The following is a 12,665-nucleotide window of genomic DNA, read 5'->3' as shown; positions in this document are numbered from 1 at the left end:
TGTTTTTTGTTTTACCTTTTTGTTGATTCCTTGTGAATTTCATATCATGCAGCCCAGTCTCATTCATCTCCCCGTCCCTTCAGACCCACTCCTTGGCCCTTGCAACCTCCCCCAAAAGAAAAAAACATCTCATTGTGGAAGCCATAGTAGTGTGTTACAGTGTCTCCCACAGTATACCCTTTTGTCCACACACTTCTTTACTTGCAAATGTTCATTGCAATGACGCGTTGGTCTGGTTCAAAAATCCTCTGGCTTCTGCTACTCTATCAATACTGGAACTTTACTAGGACTCCCCTCAGATAGCCTGTTATTGCCCTGTGTCACAGCGATCCTGCATCTTGGGACCTATGACATAGGCCTCTTTACATACTCCAGTAGTTCATACATGGGGCAGATACTGCTGTGGGCCAACTCAATGCCCTGGGTCTCGGCCTGGGTGGTAGCTGAGCTGTTTAGCTCCCTGGCTCTCTCTGCACCACTAGGGTGAGCTCTCCCACACTGTTCCAGCCAGTTCCCCCAATGCTACAGGCAGCAGAGGGTAGAGCCAATTCTCCTGCTCTCATGCCCTTGATGCCTGCTCACCTATGATCATGCCAGCATGACCCCCTCTCTTGTGCTGCTCAGTCGAGGTTCAGGGCCCACTCTCCCAAGTGCTGCAGCCTGCAAGGGTTAGCTGTTCTCCTGTCTTTGATAGCAAGGGGGTGGTGGCAGGGATGAGCATGTCTCCCCCCAGCTCTAGCCTTATACCACTCACCCCTATTGGTCACATGACCCGCTGGCTCATCTCAGAGACCTATCTGTTAGTACCTTGAAATTTTTTCCTCTGTTTAACTTGAAACCAAAAAATGTTAACATTTTTAGAATAATATTTTGTATGGACAACCCACTTTTAGAAATACCATTCATATATATATATATATGAATATATATATATATATATGAATATATATATGAATATATATCATATATATATGATATATATATATCAAAGACTTGATACACAAGAATCTCAACTTAAATAGACAAGAATAGGGGATGGATTAATACACAATGGTGTGTTCACTGCAAAGATTGAACATCATGCTTCAAAAGATGCTTGATCATGCAGGGGAAATACTCCTTCTATGCTGTCCAGTGAGAAAATAGGAAGGGAGGTGTGAATATACTGAGCACAGCAAATGTTTTAGGGCAGTGGGATGTTCGGCATGGCACTACTTGGTAGATGTATGCTGTTAAATATTTGTCAAAACCCACAGGACTATAAGCTCAAGAATGAACCCTCAAATAAGCCCCAGACTGTCAGTAATCAGGATACGAATCTGAGATCATCAGTTGACACAAAAGTACCACCCTGCTGGGGATGAGGACAGCTTGGGAGCATGGAGCATTGTGGGAAATTCCTGTGCTGCTTCTTAGTTCTGCTGTGAACCTTAAAGAAGTTCCAGAAGTTCTGGAACAAAATAAAGAGGACCAAAAAAGAAAGGAGGCAGGGAAGATGTTAGAGGAAAGAAGGGGAAAGAGAAAAAAAAAAAAAAAGAGTCCAGGACCAGCAAGATGGCTTAGCAGGGAAAGGTGCTTGCCTCCCAAGTCCAGCCTGGCAATCATAGCTTGAGCCTAATTACCATTTTACTAATTTAGGTAATTTAGGAATTACCTAAAGGTGGGACTCTGCAGAGTTGTCCTCTGCCTCCCATGCACTAATAATAATAATAAATAATAAATTTTTAAAGCCAGCCAGAAATGTGAATGATGCCCAACTCAGTCCGTTCTTCTCCTGGCTCGTGGCATGCTAACACACTCATATTCTTTGAGTTCTACTGAGATTTTCTTTTGAAAGACAGACATGTCAGGAGAAACTGGGACAAGGTTTGAAACGGAAGATGAAGTGTGAGGCTATTTTGATGTGCCAGGCCTGCCCCACCCTCCTCATCATTTATTTCCTGAGCTGATTTTCAACCCTGTGAGTTTCTGGTACCTGAGACCAGTACAAATGGTTGTTTCCCACACCCCGACTCTGTCCAGTGGAGGGTCACCCAGCCTTCCAACACTTACTTGACATCTGTTTATATAATCACTTCATGACAGAACTCAAGAGGTCTGGTGCTTTCAATTCTCTTCTGACTCAATCATCACATTGTACTGTTTTTCTCATAAATAGATGCATTAAATGAAACCTGGCAGATGGTCCTATTACATCTGTATAAGAATCATGAGTTACCTTTTTAAAAAATGTATCTTGTGAGCTGAGGGTGTGTCCCAGTGACACAGTACTTGGTTAGCATGAATGAGGAGATGGGTTCTACACCTAGCACTGAGACAGACAGACAGACAGACAGACAGACAGACAGGCAGGCAGGCAGGCAGACAGACAGGCCCTTCAATACATACTTTCTTAGTATGTTCGTTCTTTTCACCCATCTAACTCTGTTCATTCTTTAGGTCTCAGCTCTGATGTCACCCCCTTAGAGAGGCCATCTCAAATCTACAAGACCTTCCTAATTCCTTCTCTTATTGATCTATGACTCAGAAGTCACAATATCAGTTGCAGCCTAGATAGATGGCAAACACTCCAAATGATGGGTCCACTCAGTATACAGTTTATGATCTGTGTTTTTTGTGCTTCTGGGAATCAAACTGCCTGGCACTTACATTTCCTTCTTTGTATTTTTCTTTCTTCCTTTCTAGATTTGTTGTGTTGTTGTTGCTGCTGTTTTTCAAGACAGGGTTTCTCTGTGTAGCCCTGGCTATCCTGGAACTCATTCTGTAGACCAGGCTAGCCTTGAACTTAGAAATCTACTTGTCTCTGCCTTCCAAGTGCTGGGATTAAAGGCATGTGCCACCACCGCCCGGCTTCTAGATGTTTTAAGACAGGGTCTTGTTGTGTAGCTCATGCTGGCTTCAGATTCATGCCAGTCCTGCCCATCTCACAAGTGCTGGCATTACAGGTCCCTGCCTCCATACTCTGCTTATAATATTCTTCATTTTATACATTTTTCTATAAGGAATAGGTATACTTTTATAATGTTTAAGACAGTATCTCTAATCATTACATTCAAAAGGAATAGAGAGACCAAAAAGAATAGCAGTATTCTCATCGTATATTGATTGCCTCTTGCATCTCTACAAAGCCTCCCTCCTCCAAAATCTAGCCTGCCCAGATTTCTCCCCACATAAACTCCTATTGCAAGTTGCAGTTGTAGTCATGTCTATGCAATCATCCTTACCACAGAATTCAGTAACAAGATAATGTATGTGTACATGCATGCATGTGTCTGTGTGTATGTACATGTGTGTGTTACAGCTCCTACTCAAAAGAGTTTATGGTGTAGTGGAAAGGCAGAAGCAGTGTGTACAGCTCAGCACGTGCTTAGAATAAATAAGGCTGTGGGTTCAGTCCCCAGCACAAAACAAACACAGAGGTACTAGGAGATACTATCAAACCAAGTGTCATGACTTTAGACAAATGTTCAGCCTTGAGCTCACGGAGGCCAGGATAATTTCATGCCCTGTTGTGATTTCAGCTTTGCCGTTTAGACATCTTGTGAATTAAGCTACAACAGTGTAGCTACACAGAAGGGACAATCCCACCTTGCCTGCTTTAATATGGTACACTATGTCCGTTGTAGCCTAGAAAGATGGCAAATGTTCCCAGATATGGGGTTTCTTCCCACCCAGGTCAATGGGCTGGGTCCACTGGGAAGACTTAGTTTATCTTGGACAGGGGAGCTTGCCTGGGGCATTCTCTCACCTTATCACAATGTGTCTGTTCCCACTGTGTGAGTGTTCTCATTGTCTAAACCTTGTGTTTGATTTCTAGACCCCTGGGATGGCTTATGGGAAATGAAGAAACTACTTAGAGGCTGGATTAAAGATGCCTGTGTCCACTCAAGAGCTCTTTTGCAATTGGAGACAAGCAACGGCCCCTTCCTACAAGTTGGGTTCTTATGGGAACCCAGAGTACAGACAGCAACAGTGCTTCTAGAAGGTGAGTCTTGGCTTAAATAGAAGCCTTAGGCCATTCAACACCTAACTCTTTGCTCTGACCGCAAGAGCGCCACCTGATGGAAAGCCTTGCTTCTGCAGCATCTCTAGCGGAGGGGGCATGAAAGTCAGGTCAGAGCTGAGTTGACACATTGTAGCTTCCCACCCTCTGACCTCAGAGCTCTCTCCCACCTGTCCACGAAAATGCTGCCATTGTGCACAGTTGAGAGCTTTCGCTGGGAACATTATTACCCAGCCGTTTCTACGCATAGGCTTGCTGACAGTCGAATCAGGAGCAGAAAATCAAGTGGACCAGAGGAATCGGGCTGGGAGAGGGAGTCACTTCGAATCATAGTATTCTATGTGTTGCATTCCCAGGTGTCCTTAGAAACTGTCCTAAAAATGTCTTTTTGTCCTTCCGACTTCAGAACTATTTCACTATCCTCCTGCGTCCTTTGCTGTTGAAAGCTCCTGCCCAATCTGAGTTTCCTTGGCAAGTGAGACTCCACTAGACCTTTCTGTATCTTCTCCCAAAGATGTCAAAATTTATCACACAGTTCCTCCCATTTCCTTACTTCGTCTCTCCCCCTTCACATTTTTGTACTGGGAGTGGAACCCAGGACCACAGCATGCTAAATCGCACTCTGTCACGGTGTTGCACGCCCAGTCTCCTGCCCCCTTAGTTGTCTACGATGCTGATTCCATCCTAGGCAGGATCGGCCGGGGGGGGGGGGGGGGGGGGGGGGGGGGGGGGGGTGTTAACCCATGCTGTTGAATTGCTTTGCAGGAGAAACCACGCCGGGCCAGCACTGGCTAGCCACTAAGGATATAAAGTTTCTCAGAAGCTGGTGTGGTGACCTAGTAGGAGTCTCAGTACCACACTGCGAATCTCTCTGAATGTGACAGCCCTGAATACAGCAGAAGCAGCCAAGTGCAGGGCTGGAATGCCAGGCAACTGAGCTCTCTGCTCCCAGTGAGGCCTCTCAGGCCACTCTAGGACAATGTAAAAGATTGTCATGTGTTCTTTGCAACTTGGCTGAGATAGTTTGCACGCAGGCCTGGGGGCCATATTGTTCTTCCTCTCTTGGCAGATCTTTGGCACCCAACTCTCCCCTCTGGCTGCCCGTAGGCCTCCCTGCAGCTCTGCTTTGGCCTGATTAATAGAGTCCAGCTTTCCCCAAGGTGCCTAGGCGGTGGGGGTTAAGTCATGCTAAGAGGCTCTAATTGACTGGTCACTTTTATTTTGGGGGGGGGAGGTGTAGACTTCCTGTTTACAGCTCTTTCCTATACAAAGCAAGGCAGACACATGATGTTTTAAGAGTTTCTTCATTCAAGGATAGCCAAGAAACAAAACCCGGAGTCTGCTAAGAAAACAATAGAAGCTGGGACTGCAGAGCATTCTGGCTCTGGGAAACGACTGGGTCCCTTTGCGGGGGTGGCTGCCACCGCTACGATCTGCGTGATGACTGCCAGTTATTAAGCCTGTCTGGCCGAGGGGGAAACCAATGAAGAAAACAATAAAAGGGAGATAAATGGCTCCTGAGAAATAGGAGCTATGCAGACTGTGGGGGGTGGGGGAGGGGGCGGGGATGGGGGATGGGGGGATGGATCCCCAGCACTGGTTTAGAGGGGGGTGGGGGGATGGATCCCCTGCACTGGTTTAGAGTTTATAGCCAGGAGGATAAACACCACGTAATTCACAAACGATTACCATTTGGAGATGATAAAACAAATTAAAAAAAAAAAAATCCCTGGAAGGAAAGTTTACAGGACAGAAATCGTGATATCCTGTGCAGAACATTCATGAGTTCTGTCTTGGGTCTGGGGTGTGCTCAGAAATAGCCTTCCAGATTGGCTTCCGAGGTTGTGGGGGCCCCAGGAATCTCTCCCTTACATCACTGGAAGATGGCTCTCCACCCATCCTAGCATTGAAGGGGAGGAGGGGTGAGTCCTGGCACATCCTTGTCCCGGTGCAGGGCGAGGCTGCTGTGCTCCGGAAAGCACCCCTCCTCATCTTTCCAAGTCCAAAATGCCGACCGCGCAGAGGCTGAAAAGATGTTAAGCAAAGAGTTCCCGACTTTCCAGAAACACGGAACTTATGGGATCTACGGAACTGGTATCTCAGTCTTGGTGTGGCTGGAATGTCCCCGGGGTGGTTGGAATGTCCCTGCTGCTTCTGAAATCCTGCACTTGGGCCAGAGGGTCACTCCCATCCTCTGAATCCCAATTGCCAACAGCTCAGATGCAGGCAGCCGGCGCCCTCTTGAGGAAGAAATGCGTCCCTGCCCAGCGGGCTGGAAAGCTAAGGCGGTCGCTAGGTGCTGTGGGCCTCCTCTGCACCCCAGAGCGCCTAGGGGAAAACCCAGGCTTTCCTTGAAGACTCCGGTTTCAGTTCCAGCTGGTCCACTGGCTCCCAGTGACTAATGAGGCACCTCTGCATCAGCGCTCCGCGGGAGCTCTCAGGACTTCTCAAGGGAGTAGGCAATGAGCAAGCACAAAGGCATGGGTCAGTTGCAGCCCTGAAATGTCTGATCGTTGCCGAAAGGCTCCCTAACACCCTATGAATATGGCAGAAAGTGTGGTGGGTAAAGAAGATAGGAGCGAGCAGCACATAATACAATGTCATGTCTACATTAGCTCCTGCCTGCGGTCCTGAAGACCTGGGAGCCAGAAGGATCCCTAGTTTGAGACCCTGCTTCCAAACAAACCCTAAAGAGATACAGGATGGGTTGACGGCTTTGAACATCCCAGAAAGCAACAGGATACAGGCAGTTGGGGATGGAGAGGTGGGAACCACTCTCAGGTGTTGAGAGTAGGCAAGGAAAGTCTGACAACAAAGACATCCTAAGTGAGAGGAGAGGCGTGACCTTATTGAAGCGAGTTACCTTTGGCCAAGGCAACAGAGGCCACACCCTGGGCCGTGGGATTCGGAGACTCACAGGCATCGGTGTTTACTCATCTTGTTCAGACTCCAAGCAGATGCTTCTCTGCCACCTCATCCGCATGCGTCACTGTTGTGGGTTGTGGTCTGCCAAAGTTGAGACAAACACAGGGTCACATGGCTGAAGCGCTTGGGTAAGAGGACAAACAGATTACTGCACCCAGGGCTCCTTCTTAGATAACGTCTGTGCAGTGGGCTGAGCCAAGGATGGTGTCCTGGAGTTCTGGACATCCTCTGTGTCCACGCTTTGCAGATGCCCAGGGGCTAAAGGAGTACCTGCAGCCAACGCATATAGAATGAGGAACATTTTATAGTGTTAACCTTAAATTTGCTACCTGTCCGATGCTTGAAACATGCCAGTTCTTTAACTTAATAGCCATCTGGAGCTGGGCAGTGGTGCTCTAGGCAGATGTTTGGTCCCATCTCTGGGCAGAGGCAAGTGGATGTCTGAGCTCAAGGCTAGCCTGGTCTACAAGTAAGTTCCAGTACTACACAGAGAAACCCTGTCTCAAAAAACTCAAAACTAAAACCAAAACTAAAACCAAATCAAAACCAACCAAACAACCCCCCAACAGCCAGATGGGTACAAAACACTAAAGCTGAGAACACTAAGGGTTGTAGCTTAAAGGAGTATATATTTAGCATAATTGAGGCCCAGGTTCAATTCCTAGGAAAAAGCAAACAAGCAAACAACAAAAACACAAGTAAAAGAACAGTTTTATAGAGCTAGAGAGATGGCTCAGTGGTTAAGAGCACTGCTCTTCCAGAGGTCCTGAGTTCAATTCCCAGCCACCACATGGTGGCTCACAACCATCTGTAATGGGATCTGATGCCCTCTTCTGGTGTGTCTGAAGACAGCTACAGTGTACTCATATAAATAAAATAAATAAATCTTTCTTAAAAAAAGAACTGTTTTATATAATTTAGTTGAATTCTCAAATAGTTTTTCAAATAATTATTATAAAAATTCACGCCACACATTTGAATATGAATTTATGTAATTATAAATAATTTTGAGTATTTGAGTAAAGTAACTTTTTTTGAAAGCATACATAAAAACATTTTAACTTCTAATTTATGGTTGTTATATTTTAAGTGATAATATGCTTACGTTCTGTACACATTGAAACAACAGCGTTTAAAACCCTTCTTTATGGTTCACCTTAATAGAACATAAAATACTTGATGGTGACCATAGTAATGATTTTCCTTAAGTGGAAAGTATCTCTGTACAATAAATGTATACTTTGTTATAAATAATGCATGTCCCCATTTGATTACTTATTCAAGTTCCACTAGACAAAAACCCAGAACACTCAGACATGCACAGTAATAATTGAATTCACTTGTTCTATTTTGCTCACATGTGTTGAGCACAGACTTTTCAGTTTTGTCATTAGGAAGAATTTGTCATGGTTAGGAACAGAGGACATATTTTATGTGACAGTTTTTTAGTGTCTTTTTTGTTTGTGTGAGTTCCTGGAGATGTGGTATACATGACCAATCTGTAGCATTGGTCAAGGTCCCTGTTAGGGGAAGATCTGAGAGGAAAAACAGATATATTGAAGACACAGAAACAGCAAGGTCCTGGGCATGTTTGAGGGTCAGAAAGGGACCTGTCAGGCAAGGCTAGAGGAACATAGGCAAGCCTAGCCACCATGGGGCGTTTGGAGGATTCCACACTAACACTGGGAAGCCATTGGAGTTTAATCTATAGATGGTGGGTGATTCTGGTTGCTGTATGACGGAGAACAAGAACAGAAATTGGGCCCATTGGGAGCCTCTTGCTTTGGCACTGATGAAATACCCGGAATGGCCTGTTTCCTTTGAGAGCTGATCTGAGGCTTCATCTGAGGGAGGAGTTGACCAGCCTCACCGGTGGATTGAGTGTTCTTGATGGCGAAAGGAGACATTGCTTTCTACGCCGTTCGTTTGTGTGGCTGGGTTTGCAGCATCTGTAGAATTGCTTCTAGGACTTCCCCAGAGATGCCCAGACATCTATGCAGATACTCATACCAGGTTTGCATCTAGCCTATGCTTACCCCTCCATGTGCTTCAAATCATCTACACTTAAGATCCCTAATACAGCGCAAATGCTGAGTCTAATTGTTACACTGCATTGCTTAGGAAATTATGACGCACGAAGACCGTATGTGATCCATAGAGACGGAAAATGGTCTTACTAGCAGTATTTGTTTGGATCTTTATATACGGACGGAGCCCATAGATTTGAAGGTCCCATAAACATACATACATACAGACAGACAGACAGATGTATAGATATAGGTAGATATTTAAGATAGAAATTTGGCTTTGTACAAGTGTGTGAGTTTCTGATACTAGGGGAGAAATGAATGAGGCAGCAGAAATTTTCCTATAGTACCTGCTCACAGCCTTATCAAGTTTGCAGGGCTCCCTGGAGCTTGTCACCCACATCCGATCAAGCAGTCAGTGCTGCTACAGGGTTCTCACAGAATGGCTCAACTCTTTGCTAAGCTCCCTTTCGGCCTTGAAATCCCAGTCATCCGGTAACACAGTGGGACTCTGAGGATCTGAATTTTCAAAATGAATACCCCCCCCCCCCGAGACCTCTTCCAAACTGGGATTATGGGCATGTATCACAACACAGTGCTGAGGATCAAATTGGCTCCTTTGCCAACTGAGCTACATGCCCAGCATTCCCAACAGGACTTCCCAAAAGACTGAAAAGGCATGAGTCAGTAGAAGTTTTCTCTCCAACCATCTTCCAGCTGCCAAATCACACTGCTGGGATCATGCAGTCTGCCTCTCTGTACAGGTCGTGTTTTTGAAATGAGCAAGTTACATAAACCCATAAGATGTCACGAGGTATCCAGTAGAGTCATAGCTCTGTGTACTCAAAGCCACAAGATATCAGAACAGGGGACCTCAGGGCCAGGGTTATAGCTCAGTGGTGGAGTCCTTACTCAACACACCCAAGGCCCGAAGGTCTATCCCTAGCACTGGTGGGGAAAAAAGAATGAATGAATGAATAAATAAACAAATAGAAAAAGAAAAAGGAACTTGAGAGCTCAGCTGCTCAGCCCCTTCGTGGCCCTGATGAAGTGGGGATTAGAACTTCATTGTGACATTGGATGGCCACATAGCTGGCTAGTGACAGACATGAGCTGGCCCCTAGGCTGAGACTTCAAGTGCACTTCCCATAAGTACAGCCCCTGCCCCAGGGTAACACGACAGATCACACGGTTGAGAACGTGACAGTGAGTAGGTTTAATTGTCTTCCTGCGGCAGTGATAGACTTAGGTCATTTCCTAGTGGTAGAGTCTTAACAAGCCTCGTGGAGTTCAGAGTTCTTTTCTAAGGGTAGTAAGCTTGACCTGGTCTCAACCACCAATCATCCAGTCCACCAGCATCTGTTAAGGACCTTAGCCTGTGTAGCTAAGGCTGTGGAGAGTGGGGCCTCAGTGGTCCTGGTGTGTGTGTCTGTGTGTGTGTGTGTGGTGGTGTTAGGGGTGGAGAAACTGATGTGACTGTTCCAAACAAGATTGTCCATGTGTTTACAGAGGGTCACCAGGGATGACTCAACACTGACAGAAAAGTCAGGGGAGGGGAGACACATGCAACCCTGGGCAATACAGAGGGACTAACAGGAACTAAGCAGGCCAGAAGGAAGCCAGAGGCAATGGCAGTTCTGGGAACAGCTTGTTGCAGAGACAAAGTAGCAACCAGCAGGATCTGAGACTTCTGGAGGGTGGTACCAAGACCTTGGTGAGGACTGGGGGGTGTGGGTAGGGGGACAGAGGGAGCCAGGAGGCTGAGGTGGGCAGAGCCATGGTCTCAGTTAGAGTTTTACTGCTATGAGCAGACACCATGACCAAGGCAGCTCTTATAAGGACAACATTTAATTGGGGCTGGCTTACAGGTTCAGAGGTTCAGTCCATTATCATCAAGGTGGGGAGCATGGCAGCATCCAGGCAGGCATGGAGCTGGAGGAGCTGAGAGTTCCACCTCTTGTTCTGAAGGCTGCTAGCTAAGAGAAGACTGGCTTCCAGGCAGCTAGAGTGAGGGTCTTAAAGCCCACACCCACAGTGACACACTTCCTCCAACAAGGTCACACCTACTCCAACAAGGCCACACCTCCAAATGTTGCTACTCCCTGGGCCAGGCATTTTCAAACCACTACAGCCATCTACTGAAGAGATATTGGATGGATCTCAGAGCCCCTGGGCCCTCATGCTATTTATTCCAGGGGGTCAAGAAATGCCCTAAATGAGGGCTACATTCCCATCATGGCGGCTCCCTGCCTCCCTCAGCATCCTTCCTGAGCAGACTTTTTAGATAAGCGAACTACACAGAGTTAACAATCAATGATCATCCTGGGGCTTCAGGGAGGGGTGGGAAGGAGCCCCAGGGCGGGCTGTGTGAGAGCCAGGCCTTCCTATTCCTTTCAGCAAGGATGTTTACAGCCGGTCTGGAGCCTTCTTTTGCCTTACATGGGATGCTACCCACTTCCCACTGACACACACCTAAGCAACATAAAGCTCCTTAGCTTATCCCATAATGTGGAATCGGCTCAACGGAAGGCTCCAAGGTCATTAATCACAATACCAGGTGCTTCCTATATATCAGCAGTTCTTGACCCATGGGTTGAGACCCCTTCAGGATCAAACGACCCTTCCACAGGGGTCACGTATCAGATATCCTGCATACCAGATATTTACATTACAATTCATGACAGTAGCAAAATGACAGTTCTGAAGTAGCAATGGAATGACTGTATGACTGTGGGGTTCCCACAGCTGTATTTAAAGGCCACAGCATTAGGAAGGCTGCTGTTCTAGACATGTTATAGTCACGGGTGTTGTGATGCGCATGTGTCAATGGGGACTCTGGTTTCTGTCCTTTGGGGCTTTTTCTCCACCTGTGCAGACTCTGCTTAGACTGGATGGGGACAGAAGAGCCGTGGAGGCCCCGGATTGTGCCTGTGCACCCTTCAGGTGTGGCCTCTCTGTGTGCACCACCCTTCAGGTGTGGCCTCTCTATGTGCACCACTCTTCAGGTGTGGCCTCTCTGTGTGCACCCTTCAGGTGTGTACACCCTCACCCCACAGCCGGTTTACATCACGTCCCCAGCAGCTCTTATGAGAGGCTAAATGTGCTTTGGGGTTCTGAATCTTTTCAGATTTTGAAAAGGTAATACACAGTACATGTACTTTTTGGCATGCTGAAACTCCTCTAGGGTAAGAGTACCTTGTGGTCAAACAGACAGTGCTGTTTGCTTTTCCATGTAGTGCTATCAGCACACAGTAGGGCCTTGTGGAACTTACGTAGGGCAGGGCTAATCCAACCGCTCAGTGAGTCCACTAAGGCGCCCCCGTGCAAGTGCGCTTGCATGCTTGCACACGCATGCGCGCACGTGTATGTATGTGTTTACAGGTCTTAAGTAGCTCAAGGCGGTCTTAAACTGGGTATGTATACGAGGTTGGCCTTAAGTCTTGGATCCTTCTGTCCTTGCTTCCCAAATGCTAGGATTGCAGGTCTGTACCATTAGCACAGTTGGGACCTTCAGAACTTGTCCTCAGTTTTTGGACTCTGTGGGTTAGGGGTCTAGAGAGGTGAAATCATGAGCCTTAGGTTGGTTTGCCTAGGGTTATCACGTGCCTATGTCAGCCCCCTACCGCCCACGCTTCTACCTCATGGTTCATGACTGGCACCTGATAGAAAACATCTAATCTGTCTACTGAGATGACTCTCAGCAGAAAAAA

General features: G+C 46.8%; 1 long non-coding RNA gene across 1 annotated transcript; it reads right to left on the bottom strand.

The window, feature by feature from the left end:
* Window positions 1-5,200: 5,200 nt before the first annotated feature.
* LOC116071246 lies at window positions 5,201-10,862 on the bottom strand. Its single transcript, XR_004110785.1, has 2 exons — window positions 10,822-10,862; window positions 5,201-7,009 (listed from the first exon to the last, which is right to left on the bottom strand). It is a non-coding gene; the product is annotated as an uncharacterized LOC116071246 (long non-coding RNA).
* Between the last annotated feature and the right edge of the window lie 1,803 nt (window positions 10,863-12,665).

This window comes from Mastomys coucha, unplaced genomic scaffold, assembly GCF_008632895.1.
Source record: "Mastomys coucha isolate ucsf_1 unplaced genomic scaffold, UCSF_Mcou_1 pScaffold22, whole genome shotgun sequence".
NCBI lineage: Eukaryota > Metazoa > Chordata > Mammalia > Rodentia > Muridae > Mastomys > Mastomys coucha.
The sequence above is the reverse complement of the archived record's forward strand: the minus strand, read 5'-3'. Positions and strand labels throughout refer to the sequence as shown.